This window comes from Salvelinus alpinus, chromosome 27, assembly GCF_045679555.1.
Source record: "Salvelinus alpinus chromosome 27, SLU_Salpinus.1, whole genome shotgun sequence".
Taxonomy (NCBI): Eukaryota; Metazoa; Chordata; class Actinopteri; order Salmoniformes; family Salmonidae; genus Salvelinus; species Salvelinus alpinus.
The window spans coordinates 26059503-26077508 of record NC_092112.1 but is presented as its reverse complement, the minus strand read 5'-3'; the positions used below and the strand labels follow the sequence as shown (position 1 = coordinate 26077508).

Genomic DNA, 18006 nt, shown 5'->3' with positions numbered 1-18006 from the left:
GATTGGAGTCTACCTGTGGTAAATTAAATTGGTTGGGCATGATTTAGAAAGGCACACATGTCTATATAAAAGGTCCCACAGTTGACAGATCATGGCAGAGCAAAAACCAAGCCATGAGGTCGAAGGAATTGTCCGTAGAGCTCCGAGACAGTATTGTGTCAACGCACAGATATGGGGAAGTGTACCAAAAAAATTCTGCAGTATTGAAGGTCCACAAGAACACAGTGGCCTACATCATTCTTAAATGGAAGAAGTTTGGAACCACCAAGACTCTTTCTTGAGCTCTCCGCCTGGGCAAACTAAGCAAAAGGGGGAGAAGGGCCTTGATCAGGGAGGTGACCAAGAACCCGATGGTCACTCTGGCAGAGCTCCAGAGTTCCTCTGTGGAGATGGGAGAACCTTCCAGAAGGACAACCATCTCTGCAGCAGAGTGGCCAGTAATAGGCACATGACAGCCCACTTGGAGTTTGCCAAAAGGCACATAAAGGACTCAGACCATGAGAAACAAGATTCACTGGTCTGATGAAACCAAGATTGAACTCTTTGGCCTGAATGCCAAGCGTCACGTCTGGAGGAAGCCTGGCATCATCCCTACGGTGAAGCATGGTGGTGGCAGCTTCATGCTGTGGGGATGTTTTTCAGCTGCAGGGACTGTGAGACTAGTCAGGATCGAGGGAAAGATGAATGGAGCAAAGTACAGGGAGATCTTTGATGAAAACCTGCTCCAGGGAACTCAGGACCTCAGACTGGGGCGAAGGTTCACCTTCCAACAAGACAATGACCCTAATCACACAGCCAAGACAACACAGGAGACACTCCCCATCCAACCTGACAGAGCTTGAAAGGATCTGCAGAGAAGAATGGGAGAAACTCCCCAAATACAGGTGTGCCTGTCACACCCTGATCTGTTTCACCTGTCCTTATGATTGTCTCCACCCCCTCCAGGTGTCGCTTATTTTCCCTGGTGTATTTATCCCTGTGTTTCCTGTCTCTCTGTGCCAGTTCGTCTTGTATGTCTTTCAAGTCAACCAGTGTTTTTTCCCATACTCCTGCTTCTATTCTCTATTACTAGTCCTCCCGGTTTTGACCTTTGCCTGTTTTCTGAACTCAGTACCCGCCTGCCTGGCCATTCTGCCTGCCTTGACCACAAGCCTGTCTGCCACTCTGTACCTCCTGGACTCTGTACTGGTTTTGACCTTTTGTCTGTCCACGACCATTCTCTTGCCTATCCCTTTTGGATTGAATAATACATATGAAAGACTCAAACCATCTGCCTCCTGTGTCTGAATCTGGGTCTCGCCTTGTGTCCTTATAGTGCCAAGCTTGTCGTGTCATACGCAAGAAGACTCAAGGTTGTAATCGCTGCCAAAGGTGCTTTAACAAAATACTGAGTAAAGTGTCTGAATACTATTTATTTTTAATAAATATGCAAAAATGTCTTAAAAAGCTGTTTTTGCTTTGTGATTATGGGGGTATTGTTTGTAGATTGATGAGGGGGACTTTAAAAAAAAAATAAAAAAAATTGGGGTGAAAAGTCAGATAGTTTATTTTGATTGTACAAATGCTATGGCATAGGCTAAATCTGTGTCTGGAATAAATGCAGGCAGCAATAGCTAGACATGCATTAGGGTATTTATTAGCCTATTTCATTGATATTTGAACAGAACTAAGTAAGTGAATCATGCGCATTTTCATATGTCGTTCTTGTTCTTTGTACTCTGAGATGGTCATCACTATTTACCACAGCCACAAAGTCATAAACCCTGCCTATTTCTACAATGTATCTTCTTAAAATCTGATTTTATACCTAACCCTAAACCTAACTACACTGCTAACCTTATGCTTAACCCTAACCTTAAATTATTATTTTTATTTTATTTTTTCTATATAGCCCATTTTTACTCGGTGGCTGTGGTAAATAGTGGAAACGCTCTGAGATGCGTTCTGAGTGATAATGCAGTAATGTGCACTTGAGATATAGGCTTTACAGGCATTTAAAGCACACTTCTGGGTTTTCCGATCATGAGTGAATCCTATTATGAGTATCAAGTGTGACGGAGACGAATAGTAGTTTGACGAGATCGGCACACCCCTGTTTATAACTGTACGTTGTGTGGATGGAAACAGCCTGACCATACACACACACACTCCTCTACAGCCCACTTGTCATTCTAATCACAAACGCTGCACTTGGCTAAATGTGAATCTCTACTCTCCACTATCTCTGACTGCACCGATACAGCTTTCTTGCCGCTACCATCTTTAAAAAAAAAAAAATCACAGGCCCAGTCTATACTAGCAAGGCAGTTTTAAAGTGCTTTCTGAAGCAGAAGTTGTGGAGTCTGACTGACAACCTGTAGCCAGCGCCGTGCTGCTAAAGTGCTGTTGTGGATTCCCTCTCACAGTGTAAAAATCAACACAGCCTCACAACCAATCCCTGGAGCCACATGGCAAGCCATGTGCTGAGAACTACTGTTCAACAGAGGCTATGTTCTATCTGATGTCTGCTCTGTCTGCAGGCCAGGGGTTTGGAGATCAGAGCCTTTCTGCTTATCACCAGGCAGGAGGAGTGATAATGGGTCTGTGAAGGGCTGTTGTTTGCGTAACCCTCTGGAGAGAGTTTCTGCGAAATGTTATTTAACGCTTCAACTCCCTCCCTAGCACTTTCTATCCATCCCTCTCTTTTTTTATATATCCCTCTCCCTCTCTCTCTCTCTTTCTCTCTCCCTCCCTTTTCTTTCTCTCTCCCTCCCTGGCACTTTCTCTCCAATTCTCCCTCCATCTCTCATCTGTAGGAAAGAATCTGCACCCTCTTTCCGCCACAGAGTTTGAGTGTCAGGAATGAATAAAGCCTTTTCTATTGTAAACCTGCCTGTGCTCTTTACGTCACTACCCAGCAGAGAGTGATGGCTTTCCTCGAGAAGGTAGTCATGGGTTGCTTTTTGGAGCATTGTGTCAAGCGCCGCACACCGCCATTTGTAAAATGATTTACCGCCAGTGAAAGCCTCAGGTATTTTCCAAAAGGGCTTTTAATTAAGAAGTGGCTAAAGGCTTTGGAGGGGAAAGTGTGCTCGCTCTTCCAGTGACTGGAAGTCTGGTAATGACTGTCTTGTAATGCAGCAGAGCTGCTACAGTAAAACTGTTCTCCTGTTCTCTAAATAGGGCCTGTCTACCAGGAAGCTGGAGCCTGGGGGATTGGGAGATGCCAGTGGTGGTGGTTGTGGTGTGGCCAGGTGTGGTGGTAGGAAGGGGTCTGCAGGGGGAACTACCACTGGGAAGAGGAAGGGGCTGCTGTGGGCCCCAGGCGCTCTGTCTCTGGATGCTGTTGAGGAACACACACACAAACACACACACACACACACACACTAGAGGCAGATGGTGTCAGAAAGCTGTTTGGTGGTTGTTGGTGTTGATGATTGTTTTAAGGGTGCTGATAGTGTTTGAGATAACAGCTTTGCGTTGAATCGTGAAATCATCTTGTTATTGACAGATGGCCTTTTGAATTCAGAGGAAGACTAGTAATGATGACTCATAGTAAACAATGAGCCATGTTACAGTACATTATGCCAATTTGACGTGTCTGTGCATTCGTTGTGAGGTGAGGCCATCATCCTGACCAGGCAGTGTGTCCTGTCTTGCCCCAGCGTTCTGGAGAGGATAGGAGCGCGGGCTCTGGTGGCCCATGTCAGGACGTTTGCAGACTTCCTGGTTGATGAGTTCTCCACGTCGGCCGGTGGCCAGCAGCTCAACAAGTGTATCGAGATCCTCAACAACATGGTGTGGAAGTACAACATTGTCACGCTGGACAGACTCATCCTGTGTCTGGTAAGGGCGTGAACATTATTTATAATAAGGGTTAAATGGAGAAAACCGGACCTCTCTGAAATGAAAATGGATGGCCCTCCCTTTAGCTAAATATATTTGAACTAAACCCAGTCTTAACGCTTGGAAACGTGACCCTCCCCTATACCCAAAATAATGAATTTAAACAAAGTGGATAGCAGAGAACATGTCTACTGTTAACCCTCACGTGTTGGACAGCCCAGAGCCTTAGATATGCAGTTTTAGAAACTGTTCTTCATCCTGTGAGCATTACATGGTAAAGCAGTAGGTTTCATAGCGCACCGTGGACAAGAGTAGGGATGGAAATATCTCCTTTATAGTAAAAACCTTGCATAAATCTATCATCGTATTTGCAGGTCCGAGAAAAATAGCATTTTATAAACATTTCATGCAATTCTACGTAATTTTACATATTAACAGAATCTTTTTTAATACCACAGAGCAGCCTGGTGACCTAAAGGCCGGCGAGAGGGAGCACACGTGACAGTATTTTACAGCTTGTTTGCGCTGTTATAGATCACTTTATATAATCGTATTATTTTCTTAAACGTCTTAAGTGGTAGGCCTGTCCTTTTTGACATTTTCTTTAAGAAGAGGTAGACCTATGGCATACCCTCTGAAACCACCTCAATTCCAGTCCTGGTTTTAACTTAACAGCTTTTCACTGACTCGGAGGTAGGCTCTTTAAAGAGTGCATGGTGGGTGGAGGAATTGACCGACAAATCTATGGATATAGCAGCCTATAGCCTAATTCCGTCTATCAAACAGGTAGGCCTACCTGTTATTTATTAAATAGTAAGAAATAGGCTACAATACAAATCCCTCTTTGTTGTTAAAGTCTAATTAAAATGAAGACTGTTTAAATGAATTATGACTACTCGAATTTACCTACTTACAGCACCATGAGCTGTCCATTTCTGATTTATTTTTTTATTTAACCTTTATTTAACTAGGCAAGTCAGTTAAGAACAAATTCTTATTTACAATGATGGCCTAGGAACAGACAGAGATACACTGACAGAGACAGGTTAACTGCCTTGTTCAGGGGCAGAAGACAGATGTTTACCTTGTCAGCTCTGGGATTCGATCTAGAAACCTTTCGGTTACTGGCCCAACGCTAGGCTACCTGCCGCCCCTATTATGCCACGGCTGCTGCTTCAACTTTCAGCACCACAGTGGAAGTTACTCGAATCTGGCTTATTGTGAAGTCAATAACTCTGATAAATACATCATGGGCAAGAAACATATTGTTCGTTATATAAAATCAATTTTAGTAGTAGCAAGCTATCAAAGTTGACCTTCGGTTCTCCTTCTCAAACTGAACAAAACATAGGCTATAGGTACGCAAGAGAGTGGAAGAAGCCTGGCATTCGTCCTGAACTGCCATCCTAGGCCTACACAGCACAGCATTGGTTAGGCAGCACACAAAACGTTTTGATCAGCAAGAGCAGAACAGGCCGGAGCTCTAGATTGGAATATCCATTGCAGTTTGTAATGCAGCCTAGTTGGATTTACACCATCCCAGCAGCGATCTTAGACATATAACTTGGCTCTGTGCTTCCCCCGATCATGCATTTTGTAGCCTATAGGCCATGGGTCATTTGATTGAGACCACACTATAGGCGCACTTGATATTGCGAGCCCAGCGGAGAATCAGAGATGAAAAGCTGCATCGGGCACACGTCTATATACACTGAGTATATCAAACATTAGGAACACCCTCCTAATATTGAGTTGCTCTCAGAACAGCCTCAATTTGTTGGGGGCATGGACTCTCCTTCTTTAAGGCCAGGCACCACAGGCAAACATTTTGATTTTGCTTCCATCGGTCAATTTTCAGATTTTGGGATATTTTACTATAACTTATATAACTACTACTATGACTTCCCTACTTTCATAAAATGTAAAAAATAAATCGGCAATAATGTATATAAATACTTGATTTGTATAATTTTATCCCAACTCTGTCAACTACACCTAGCATTCCCTGTGTTCTTGTTAGCATGTTTCATGTAGATATTCAACCACAATTTTAAAACTCTCCATGTTGAATCATATATCATTCAAAAGCTTGTTTTCCGGAGCATATCGTTAGCTAGTCCATACATGGCGATATGCTTTGTAGACGTAGGGCTTTGTGCTGAAATATTAGTAATTTCCTGACATCCGATTGGTTACTGGCATTTAAAGGCCCTTTCCGGCAACCTGATTTGTTAAAATGCCTCACGTGCGCGCAGCACGTCCTTGTTTGAAAATATCTCTGGCGAAGGATCTACGTAAAGAGAGACCAAATGAGCAAATCTCGAAGAATATACTAACAGTATGTGAATAAAAATAGTCGAGCTCAGTTAGCCAATGCGAGAAAAGCATTGAATGAAAGAAAAAATTAGCCTGATCAGCCGATCGAGGCAGTGGCAGTACAGGTAGATGAGCAAAAGGAGGTAGCCGGCAGCAGCGCGTCGAGACGCAAATGAGTTGAGACGAAGATGACAGCTAGCAGCGATCAACCAGTCAACAGCCAGCCAACAGTGGCTTTTATTCCACGTCACAAATAAACCAACTTGTACATGATTTAATTTGCCCTAAGTGTCTACACACTAGACTGAAAATCACTATTGACCCCACCAACCAGGGATTCTGTAATTCTGTCATGATACAATGTGCACACTGTGAAGGTGATCGTGATGCATTTAGAAGGAGTGTTTACACTTCCTCCAGGCTGCAGGAGTGCTCCAGGGGAGATGTGGCATTTGACATAAATATGAGAATTTTTCTTCTAGCCCACGAACTTGGACTTGGTTATGCAGCATTTAAGAAAATAAGTCCTAGGGATTACTTCCTTTTGTCTCAGCTCATATCAGAGACACGACAAGAGAGTGCCAGGTAAATAAAAGGGGAGTGTAGCCCATTATTGTCAGGTGACTTGCTGTGTATAGATTTCCTTGCTCCAGCAAATATATTCAAAGTGAATAAACAGAGTGATAGGAAAACATAACTATACAATGAGACTGTCACATTGGCCTACCATGTCATATGGCTGTAGCCTACTGTGATTACTGAGAAATGATCTTTACATAAAGTAAATACATGCTGATATGCTAATATTTACATAGGGTAACATGCTGATATTTAGTCATGCGGTTATGACTGTAATGTCGACAGACATCATAATAAGTACCCCCCCCACACACTTTAGTTGCAGAGATTCAGAGAGGGCTACAGTCAATGCCATCATAGACATAGACAATCATGTATCCTTTGATGGCACTTTGCACAAGAGAGGATTCACTTCCAACTACGGGATAGGTGTGTGCATAGACATTGCAACAGGTTTAGTGATAGACTATGAGGTGTTGTCTTCATACTGCCATGCATGTGTGATGAAAAGGAAAAGTGGAATTAGTGAGGGGGAGTTCAGGGAATGGAAGGATTCACATGCAGATGACTGTGCTCAAAACGTATCTGGTTCGAGCAAAGCAATGGAGCAGGAATCAGCTAAATGCTTGTGGGCCAGATCAGTCATTCGCTACCACTTTCGTTACACCAAGATGCTCTCAGATGGTGACAGTACTGCATACAATGCAGTTATTAAATTAGATCCCTACCCAGGCATTGAGAAAGGGGAACTAGAATGCATCAATCATGCCCACAAGAGGATGGGTACAGCGCTTCGTAAACTTAGTTCAGAGAAACACCTTGGGGGAAGAGGTGTAGGGAAACTCACTACACAAAAATGTAAGAGTCTGCAAAACTATTACAGGGTTGAGATTCTTGATAACCAGGGTGATGTAGAGGGCATGAAGAATGCTATCTGAGCTGGTCTTGTCCATTCCATGTCAACAGATGAAATCCCTAATCACGGTCACAAAAACCATGGAGGCCATACATTTTTTAATATTGAGGTTGCACAGAAAATGGTACCTCTATATCATAGGATGTCAAATGACAACCTCCTCAAAAGAATGCAGCACGGAGGAACCCAGAATGCAAATGAATGTCTGACCTCTAATATGGTCACGATGCCCCAAAACTGTCTTAGTGGGCAAAAGCCACAGTGGACGAAATCCCAGCCAGTATGGCAGTAGCCACCTTCAATGAGGGAGCCACTGCTATATCAAATGTGATGGACAAATTGTGGCTTGACAGCACCTTGGTGACACTGGAAAGAATCAGAGAGAAGGATGCGAGGCGTGTTGTGAGAGCTGATGCTGCTTCAACGGAGTGTGCCAAGCGTAGGCGCAGGTCCCATGACACGGTCAAGAAAGTAAAGCGGCACTAGCAACAACTCAAAGACGGCCTTACATATGGGGCAGGCATAGCTGATTAATGTTCTGCACATTTCAACAGCCATACAAAATACTTGTATGTGACAAATTGAACAAAGCGATATGAGAATTTGCCCAAAACTGCATATTTGCCCAGCAGACCAGTATTCAAAGCATATGCTCTATTGCTAGAAAGAAATATATTAAACATGTTAATGTGCAAATTTATTTGTAAAAGGTATATTTGATGTTTATTTGTCAGTTTTGAAGTGATATATGAATACGAGTTTAATTAATGTGACAAATGGTCATATTTATGGAAAGTACATTTTAATTGCATTAGTCTATCTTTATCGGCCATTTTCTGAAAATGACATATTTCCCGTGTGCCAATTCATTCTGCTCAGTCTTCCAAGGATGTACATTCACATTATTCCACACACAGGTTCTTAGGTCTTATAGTCAGACTTTTACAGACTTTTACAGCTTTTTTTATATCTTGTGTCATTTAGATTTTAAGTGGCATTTTATATGTAAATATATGAACAATATGCATCAGTCATACATGTGGAGTGTTTATCAATATTTTGATAAACTGATCTGTAAAAGTCTGACCATTGAGTATCTTATCACAATAATAAAATGTAAAAATTCTGCCTTGAAGCAATGTGTTGAAAAAAATGGATTCTCGTAATATGCAAATTAGCGCATATTAACGGAGGTTGTCTCATTTGCATATTTTAATGTTAAAATATATCAAACTTGTAATACAATAATGTTGTATTTATGTATACTTTCAACTGGTAAAGATTCAGTCTGACTAGACTAAATAAGAAAAAAAATCCCTATTAGCCTGTGGTGCTTGGCCTTAACCTGTCTCCTCCCCTTCATCTGCACTGATTGAAATGGATTTAACAAGTGACATCAATAAGGGAGCATAGACTGACCAGATAAAAGCTGTCATGGAAAGAGCAGGTGTTCTTAATGTTTAGTATTCTCAGTGTATACTGTAGCCTAATAAGCAACTAATTCTAAATTCAGAAATTTCATCAATTACGAATTACATGACCCTCTGCTGGACTAGATTTAAAAAGACTAAACCCTCCCCGGGACTGAGATTTTCCTCCAGGTAACCATTCTGTAAATGTCGATCCATCCCTAAGGATGAGACAAACAGATTTAGAACTATGGTCCAGTCATATGTTTGACCTCTATTTAAGTCTTTGGAAGCTTCAATTACATTGTGATAACATACATTCATATTTCTTTGTTCAATATTCATCTGTGTCGGTTCAGCAGCTATCAAACAATTGTTTCATTCCCTATTAACCTCTCCCTCTTTCCCATTACTTCCATATTAACCTCTCCCTCTTTCCCATTACTTCCCTATTAACCTCTCCCTCTTTCCCATTACTTCCCTATTAACCTCTCCCTCTTTCCCATTACTTCCCTGTTAACCTCTCCCTCTTTCCCATTACTTCCCTGTTAACCTCTCCCTCTTTCCCATTAATTCCCTATTAACCTCTCCCTCTTTCCCATTAATTCCCTATTAACCTCTCCCTCTTTCCCATTACTTCCCTATTAACCTCTCCCTCTTTCCCATTACTTCCCTATTAACATCTCCCTCTTTCCCATTACTTCCCTATTAACCTCTCCCTCTTTCCCATTACTTCCCTATTAACCCCCCCCCCTCTTTCCCATTACTTCCCTATTAACCCCTCCCTCTTTCCCATTACTTCCCTATTAACCTCTCCCTCTTTCCCATTACTTCCCTATTAACCTCTCCCTCTTTCCCATTACTTCCCTATTAACTGCTCCCTCTTTCCCATTACTTCCCTATTAACCTCTCCCTCTTTCCCATTACTTCCCTATTAACATCTCCCTCTTTCCCATTACTTCCCTATTAACCTATCCCTCTTTCCCATTACTTCCCTATTAACCTCTCCCTCTTTCCCATTACTTCCCTATTAACCTCTCCCTCTTTCCCATTACTTCCCTATTAACCTATCCCTCTTTCCCATTACTTCCCTATTAACCTATCCCTCTTTCCCATTACTTCCCTATTAACCTCTCCCTCTTTCCCATTACTTCCCTATTAACCCCCCCCCTCTTTCCCATTACTTCCCTATTAACCTCTCCCTCTTTCCCATTACTTCCCTATTAACCTCTCCCTCTTTCCCATTACTTCCCTATTAACCCCCCCCCCCTCTTTCCCATTACTTCCCTATTAACCCCTCCCTCTTTCCCATTACTTCCCTATTAACCTCTCCCTCTTTCCCATTACTTCCCTATTAACCCCCCCCCCTCTTTCCCATTACTTCCCTATTAACCTCTCCCTCTTTCCCATTACTTCCCTATTAACCTCTCCCTCTTTCCCATTACTTCCCTATTAACCTCTCCCTCTTTCCCATTACTTCCCTATTAACTTCTCCCTCTTTCCCATTACTTCCCTATTAACCTCTCCCTCTTTCCCATTACTTCCCTATTAACCTCTCCCTCTTTCCCATTACTTCCCTATTAACCTCTCCCCCTTTCCCATTACTTCCCTATTAACCTCTCCTTCTTTCCCATTACTTCCCTATTAACCTCTCCCTCTTTCCCATTACTTCCCTATTAACCTCTCCCTCTTTCCCATTACTTCCCTATTAACCTTTCCCTCTTTCCCATTACTTCCCTATTAACCTCTCCCTCTTTCCCATTACTTCCCTATTAACCTCTCCCTCTTTCCCATTACTTCCCTATTAACCTCTCCCTCTTTCCCATTACTTCCCTATTAACCTCTCCCCCTTTCCCATTACTTCCCTATTAACCTCTCCTTCTTTCCCATTACTTCCCTATTAACCTCTCCCTCTTTCCCATTACTTCCCTATTAACCTCTCCCTCTTTCCCATTACTTCCCTATTAACCTTTCCCTCTTTCCCATTACTTCCCTATTAACCTCTCCCTCTTTCCCATTACTTCCCTATTAACCTCTCCCTCTTTCCCATTACTTCCCTATTAACCTCTCCCTCTTTCCCATTACTTCCCTATTAACCTCTCCCTCTTTCCCATTACTTCCCTATTAACCTCTCCCTCTTTCCCATTACTTCCCTATTAACCTCTCCCTCTTTCCCATTACTTCCCTATTAACCTCTCCCTCTTTCCCATTACTTCCCTATTAACCTCTCCCTCTTTCCCATTACTTCCCTATTAACCTCTCCCTCTTTCCCATTACTTCCCTATTAACCTCTCCCTCTTTCCCATTACTTCCCTATTAACCTCTCCATCTTTCCCATTACTTCCCTATTAACCTCTCCCTCTTTCCCATTACTTCCCTATTAACCTCTCCCTCTTTCCCATTACTTCCCTATTAACCTCTCCCTCTTTCCCATTACTTCCCTATTAACCTCTCCGTCTTTCACATTACTTCCCTATTAACCTCTCCCTCTTTCACATTACTTCCCTATTAATCTCTCCCTCTTTCCCATTACTTCCCTATTAACCTATCCCTCTTTCCCATTACTTCCCCATTAACCTCTCCCTCTTTCCCATTACTTCCCCATTAACCTCTCCCTCTTTCCCATTACTTCCCTATTAACCTCTCCCTCTTTCCCATTACTTCCATATTAACCTCTCCCTCTTTCCCATTACTTCCATATTAACCTCTCCCTCTTTCCCATTACTTCCCTATTAACCTCTCCCTCTTTCCCATTACTTCCCTATTAACCTCTCCCTCTTTCCCATTACTTCCCTATTAACCTCTCCCTCTTTCCCATTACTTCCCTATTAACCTCTCCCTCTTTCCCATTACTTCCCTATTAACCTCTCCCTCTTTCCCATTACTTCCCTATTAACCTCTCCCTCTTTCCCATTACTTCCCTCACTCATCTCTCCCCTCTTCCCATCTCTCCCTCTTTCCCATTACTTCCCAATTAACCTCTCCCTCTTTCCCATTACTTCCCTATTAACCCCCCCTCTTTCCCATTACTTCCCTCACTCATCTCTCCCTCTTCCCATCCAGGCCATGAGGAGTCACGAGGGTGACAAGGCCCAGGTCTGCTACTTTATCATCCAGCTCCTCCTCCTCAAGCCCAAAGGCAACCGCAACTGTGGCTGCAGAGCGACTGGCACACCAAGCACATGACCTACCACAAGGTACCATACTGGCTCCAACTGTGCTGTCTGCTAGCATGAAAAGAGCAGTGTTGCCTGAAAGACAGTTTGAAAGAACCACTAGGCACAGAGTGGCTCAAGGCGATAAGAACGTGAATGTCAACGGGAGGCCACTATTGTTCAGCCTGCTCCATTCCCTGTTGACGATTGGTCCTGTTTCAATTTGATATTTACATTGGCTCAACTGTGTTCTTTAACTGAGCAGTGGAAATGGGTTGTCTCTCGTTCTGTTCTGCTGTGGTGACTATTGCTTTGACCACTTACTGTTTTGCTGTTATCAAACATACTCTTTTAATAAAGCTTAAAGATGATACAGTTACAGCGTTTGACATTTCATGTGCTTTGAGGGTCAGGCGGAGCATGTAAATCCGCCCATTCAGCATCAGTCCCACTACCTGCCCATCTACTTCGGTAACGTGTGCCTCCTTATCCTGCTCGTCTTCAACATTGTCATCCACCGCTTCCTGGAGCTGCGGCCCGGAGACGCTACTGGACCACCTGGGAGGACTCTACAAGTTTCACGTGAGGGAAGGGGAGGGGGAATGGTTGTGGTCTGTAGCTTTGATTGTGTACACAGCCTGGTATAGCATGTATTTTCCACAATTCTACAAATTTTTCCATGGAGCCGAGAGAAATTTCCTGCAATTCTATGCATTTTGCCAAGACTAATACTGTTATTTTGCTCAAACATAACAAAATATATACTGCTAAAGTCATTGTTTTTGGAGTTTTAAATTCTCCCTGACTGTCGGGCCATTCCCGAACTGTGACTGGAGGTTCAACGAGTTCCCCAACCCGGCATGTCACCTGTGTAGAGCTGATGGTCCTGGCAGTGCCCGGCAAGGACATTGGCAACGCTCTGCTCAGCGTCGTCCTCAAGAGGTCAGCATGGGGTCAATGCTCGTAGGTCGAACAGGGGCTGCTAACCAGTCATTGAGAGGGGGAAAAGTCTAAGAATGGGCTCTAGACTATATACATTTTTAAAAAACATATATATATTCTGACTGCACTGTCCTCTTGATGCATGTGTAAAGTGCTCCCGAGTGGCGCAGTGGTCTAAGACACTGCATCTCAGTGCAAGAGACTGCAGTACCTGGTTCAAATCCAGGATGCATCACATCCGGCTGTGATTGGGAGTCCCATAGGGTTGCGCACAATTGGCCCAGCGTTGTCTGGGTTTGTCATTGTAAATAAGAATTTGTTCTTAACTGACTTGTCGGGTAAAATAAAAAAATAAAAGTCCCTGTTATTATGCAGAAGCCTTGTGTGAGGAATGGATGATGAGTCATCTTGAAGTGGTGCTGAATCACTGCAGTGTTAGTTTTCTACAGAGCTCAGTTAGACCTGTGTGCCCCTCTAGATGACAGTGTCTGTATGTATCTGTGTTGTGTTTTGTTATGTTGTGTGTGGATACGCCTCCTGATGTCATGTGCCTTTTAACAGCAAACTGCTGTTGCCTCGGGGGAACATAAGTGCCTGGATGAATGCTAGTGATCACTGCCTTGCCTGTAAGATTCCTCTCTACGCACGCACGCACGCATGCACACACACAGGCTTTGTTATAGATCAGGAATGTAGTTCATGGCATACAGCAAACTTGTTTTTCCCCATTCGCATGATCAAGTTTCAACTATCCATGAAAGACAAGGTCCATAAATTGTGGTATTTTACTGCTCACTGTGAGATTCTGGGCAGTTAGACAAGTGTGATGGCTTTACCCAAATAAACATTACTTCATCTGTCCTCCAGACTCCTGTCTGGAAGCTTCACTAAAGTCTGCAAATAAGTGAGCTTAACGCTGTATGTTTTCCTCTCTAGGAGCCTTACTGGGTGGTCCTGCAGGACCGTATTATGAGTGTGCTGAGCAGCCCGTGCCTCACATCAGAGACTGAGTGGGTGGGGTACCCCTTCGCACTTCTGGACTGCCTGCCACCAGTCCTACTCTTAGATGTACTGCAGCTGCGTGCTGGCCCTGGCTCACACCATCTGGCACCACTCCAGCATCGGACAGCTCTCCCTCATACCCAATAAACACCCACCAGTAGCCCCTGATTGGCTGTTCTCCACCCCTCTAGTCCTGATACCAGTAGCCCCCTGATTAGCTGTTCTCCACCCCTCTAGTCCTGGTACCAGTAGCCTCCTGATTAGCTGTTCTCCACCCCTCTAGTCCTGGTGCCAGTAGCCCCCTGATTAGCTGTTCTCCACCCCTCTAGTACTGGTGCCAGTAGCCTCCTGATTAGCTGTTCTCCACCCCTCTAGTCCTGGTGCCAGTAGCCCCCTGATTAGCTGTTCTCCACCTCTCTAGTCCTGGTGCCAGTAGCCCCCTGATTAGCTGTTCTCCACCCCTCTAGTCCTGATACCAGTAGCCCCCTGATTAGCTGTTCTCCACCCCTCTAGTCCTGGTGCCAGTAGCCCCCTGATTAGCTGTTCTCCACCTCTCTAGTCCTGGTGCCAGTAGCCCCCTGATTAGCTGTTCTCCACCCCTCTAGTCCTGATACCAGTAGCCCCCTGATTAGCTGTTTTCCACCCCTCTAGTCCTGGTACCAGTAGCCTCCTGATTAGCTGTTTTCCACCCCTCTAGTCCTGATACCAGTAGCCCCCTGATTAGCTGTTTTCCACCCCTCTAGCCCAGGCTGGATCAACTGTCCTCTGCCTCTCCAGCCTGGTCCTGTCTCTCCCCAATAGCTCTGCTTCTAACTCTCCTCACCAAGTAAGGCCCTCCAGCAGCCTGGATTAACTGTCCTCCAGTCATGAGGTACGTCCCAATTATATCTCTGTTCTCCTAAATTGTACACTCATTACTTCCCACAAATCTAAAACCATTGGATTGGTGGAGGCATGGGCAAGTGGCAGTTTCCACCATACCAGTCATTTCCTTTCAAATGAGTGAAGGGAAGTGAACACGTGTACACTTTGGGAGGAAAGAGAGATAATTGGGACACCTCTACCCTCCTCTCTCTCACTCCTCCTCCCTCCACCCCCACAGTCCTGCCTCCTCCCTCAGCCCAGGCCTCTGCCAGCCCAAGCTGCTGACTCCTATCAGCTGGAGTTTAGTTAAGCCTCTGTTTGTTCCACTCCTACCTTGTTTTATCTGGACATAGAGGTTAAAGTCCTGCTGCCTCCCAGGCCCAGTTTAGGCTTAGCTCAGCAGGGCCTCTCATCTAGCCTGGGAATATCTCCCCATAACTGTGTGTTCAGGCCTTGTTCAGGCCTCGCTGGACTCCCTAAAGTGTCAGCAAGTGCCTTTCCTGCTCCGACGGACTGTCATGTGAAATGACAGCAGAGCTATGGCCTGCTGAGATTACATTACTGTGAAGCAGATGGAAATGCTATCCGTGTGGGCCGTGATGTGTGGGAGGGCGGAACATGAGACATGGGAGATCTCAGCGGGCACCGCAGCATTCTGACGGCAGAGCCCGGTGACGAGACACCCCTAGTGGCACAGGCAGCCGAGTGTGTACGCCTCACACTGACGCTTCTGAAACACAGAACACACATGGCTCTCGCTCTGAAAAAACTCTGTGTGCAAACACACACAGACAGACACACACACACACACACACACATACACACACACACACACCTGGGATCTATCTTGTCATCTGCAAACACACTCTGAAGCTTTTGTTCTGCTGTACATCTGGTTTATTATCCGCTGTCTGTTCATTCAGAAAAGCCTTTAGTTTATCATTCAAATTCAGTGCCTCCATTGTCTTCTTCCATTTGCACACAGCTCTCACAGTGAGAGCCTTAGTCACTTAGCATCAGGTCCTTGGCTTTACAAAGCCTTTCATGAATTTATGTAGAGATGTTTTTGTCCTTTTCTCCTCTTTCCCAGTATGTCTTTGAGAGAGCAGTCCCTTCTCTCCTCTTCAGTCTCTATCTTTCTCTTGGAGACATCTAACATCTCCTCTCTCCTTCCTCCCCAGGTTCCTGTCTGAGGTGCTGAAGCCCATAGTAAAGACAGAGTTCCAACTCCTCTATGTGGACCACCTGGTGGGGCCCTTCCTCCAGCGCTTCCAACAGGAGAGGACCCCCTGCATGCTGGAGGTACTGACCTATGGCCACTTCTGTCCATATATCCCCCCTCCTTTCCTCCCCCATATCCCAGTATAAGCCGAATACACCATACATTTCCACACAAAAGGCCTGTAAATGAAATTCCCTTTCACACTCCCTCGACCATTAGAGAGAATAGAGCTGATGGTGGGTGTGTGGGTGGGTATGTGTATGTGTGTGTGCACGTGCCGTATGTGTGACATGTGCGTGTGGCCCTGAGGTAAGTCCCAGGGCTGGTCCCCCATCTCTCCAGGTTTAACCTCAAGAAAATGAACAATAGCTTGGTAGATTAAAGGGGGATTAGCTGGCTCAGGGAGAAATCCTGTTATTTGATGAGAGGAGAGAGGGAGAGTTACGGTCCTTGGTATTGGCTCCTCTCCCCAGAGGCGGTGTCTCTTCCCTGGGCTGCACTGTGGCTTCCCATTAATCTGCAGTTCTGCTGTTGACCAGCCTGCCACCCCCTGGACAGCTCATTGATAAAAATTGCCATTCTTAGAAATGTTTCGCTTTTTCACTCTAGCGTTGTGTTAATGAGACGTGCGACACACCATCGCCATTCAATCAGTGACTGATTTGCCTGTACCTTTTTTAAAGATCTGTGTTGTGTATCGCAGATTGGAGTGGCGTTCCATGAGATGCTGCAGACTGTGGACCAACACAGTCAACACCTGTCCTTCATGGACCCCATCTGTGACTTCTTCTACCACATCAAGTACATGTTCACCAGGGACAGCCTCAAAGGCCAGGTACAGTAAGAGCGATACTGTGTACCGTACCTTGTCCTGTAAATGTATGCTCACTTGTTTCTGTCCAGTCCTGCATTTGTCCAGCCTCTCCTCGCCTCCTCTAACTATATTATCAACACCCCAAATAAAAATATATATAATTTGTTTGTCCTCCAAACATTTCGTCTTGCATTTAGCTTTGATGTCACTCTCTGCAGCGTCCCACTTCATTTTAGCGTCTGAGGCTGGAGTTGGCGTCTCTCCTCAGTAGAAGTAGAGCAGAGACTAGTTTAATTCTCCTCCCTCCTCAGTCCTCTGACTGAGAGCCCAGCTTATCTCTCGTATTTCCTAGTGTTGAGTGTCTAATGTTAAGAGCCTGCTAATGTGTGTGTGTGTGTGTGTGTGTGTGTGTGTGTGTGTGTGTGTGCGTGCGTGCGTGTTCCCAGATGGAGGTCATCATGACCCTGCGTCCGGCCACGAGACGCACCTATCACCCACAGCAGCAAGATGGAGCCTGCAGCCGCCAGCGTTCCCCAGCCCTCCTCCTCTGTCCTCACTCGCCCCCCAGAGCAACCCCAGCCCCTCCAACCTCCCCCTGTCTGTAGCCCAGTAACACACCCACACCAAGGGAGGAGTCTACAAGCACCATGGCCGTGGTCCCACTGACACCAGCTGAAGTATTGAGATGGACACACTCCATGAATGTGTAGGTCAGGGTTGCAAACAGACAATATGATCCCGAGAGTCTGGTCTCCTGAGAGTGACCATGCAACGACCCAGTGCTGTGGTGTGTTTTGCTAGCACAGACTGGAATATGTTCTGGGATTCATCCAATGACATTGAGGAGTATACCACCTCAGTCAGTCATCGGCTTCATCAATAAGTGCATCGACGACGTCATCCCAACAGTGACCGTATGTACATATCCCAACCAGAAGCCATGGGTTACAGGCAACATCCGC

At 44.9% G+C, this 18006-nt stretch overlaps 1 pseudogene; it reads left to right on the top strand.

Annotated features, from left to right (window-relative positions):
- Positions 1 to 17710, top strand: part of LOC139555856 (mediator of RNA polymerase II transcription subunit 23-like) — a 35273-nt pseudogene extending 17563 nt beyond the window's left edge.
- The last annotated feature ends 296 nt before the right edge of the window (positions 17711 to 18006 follow it).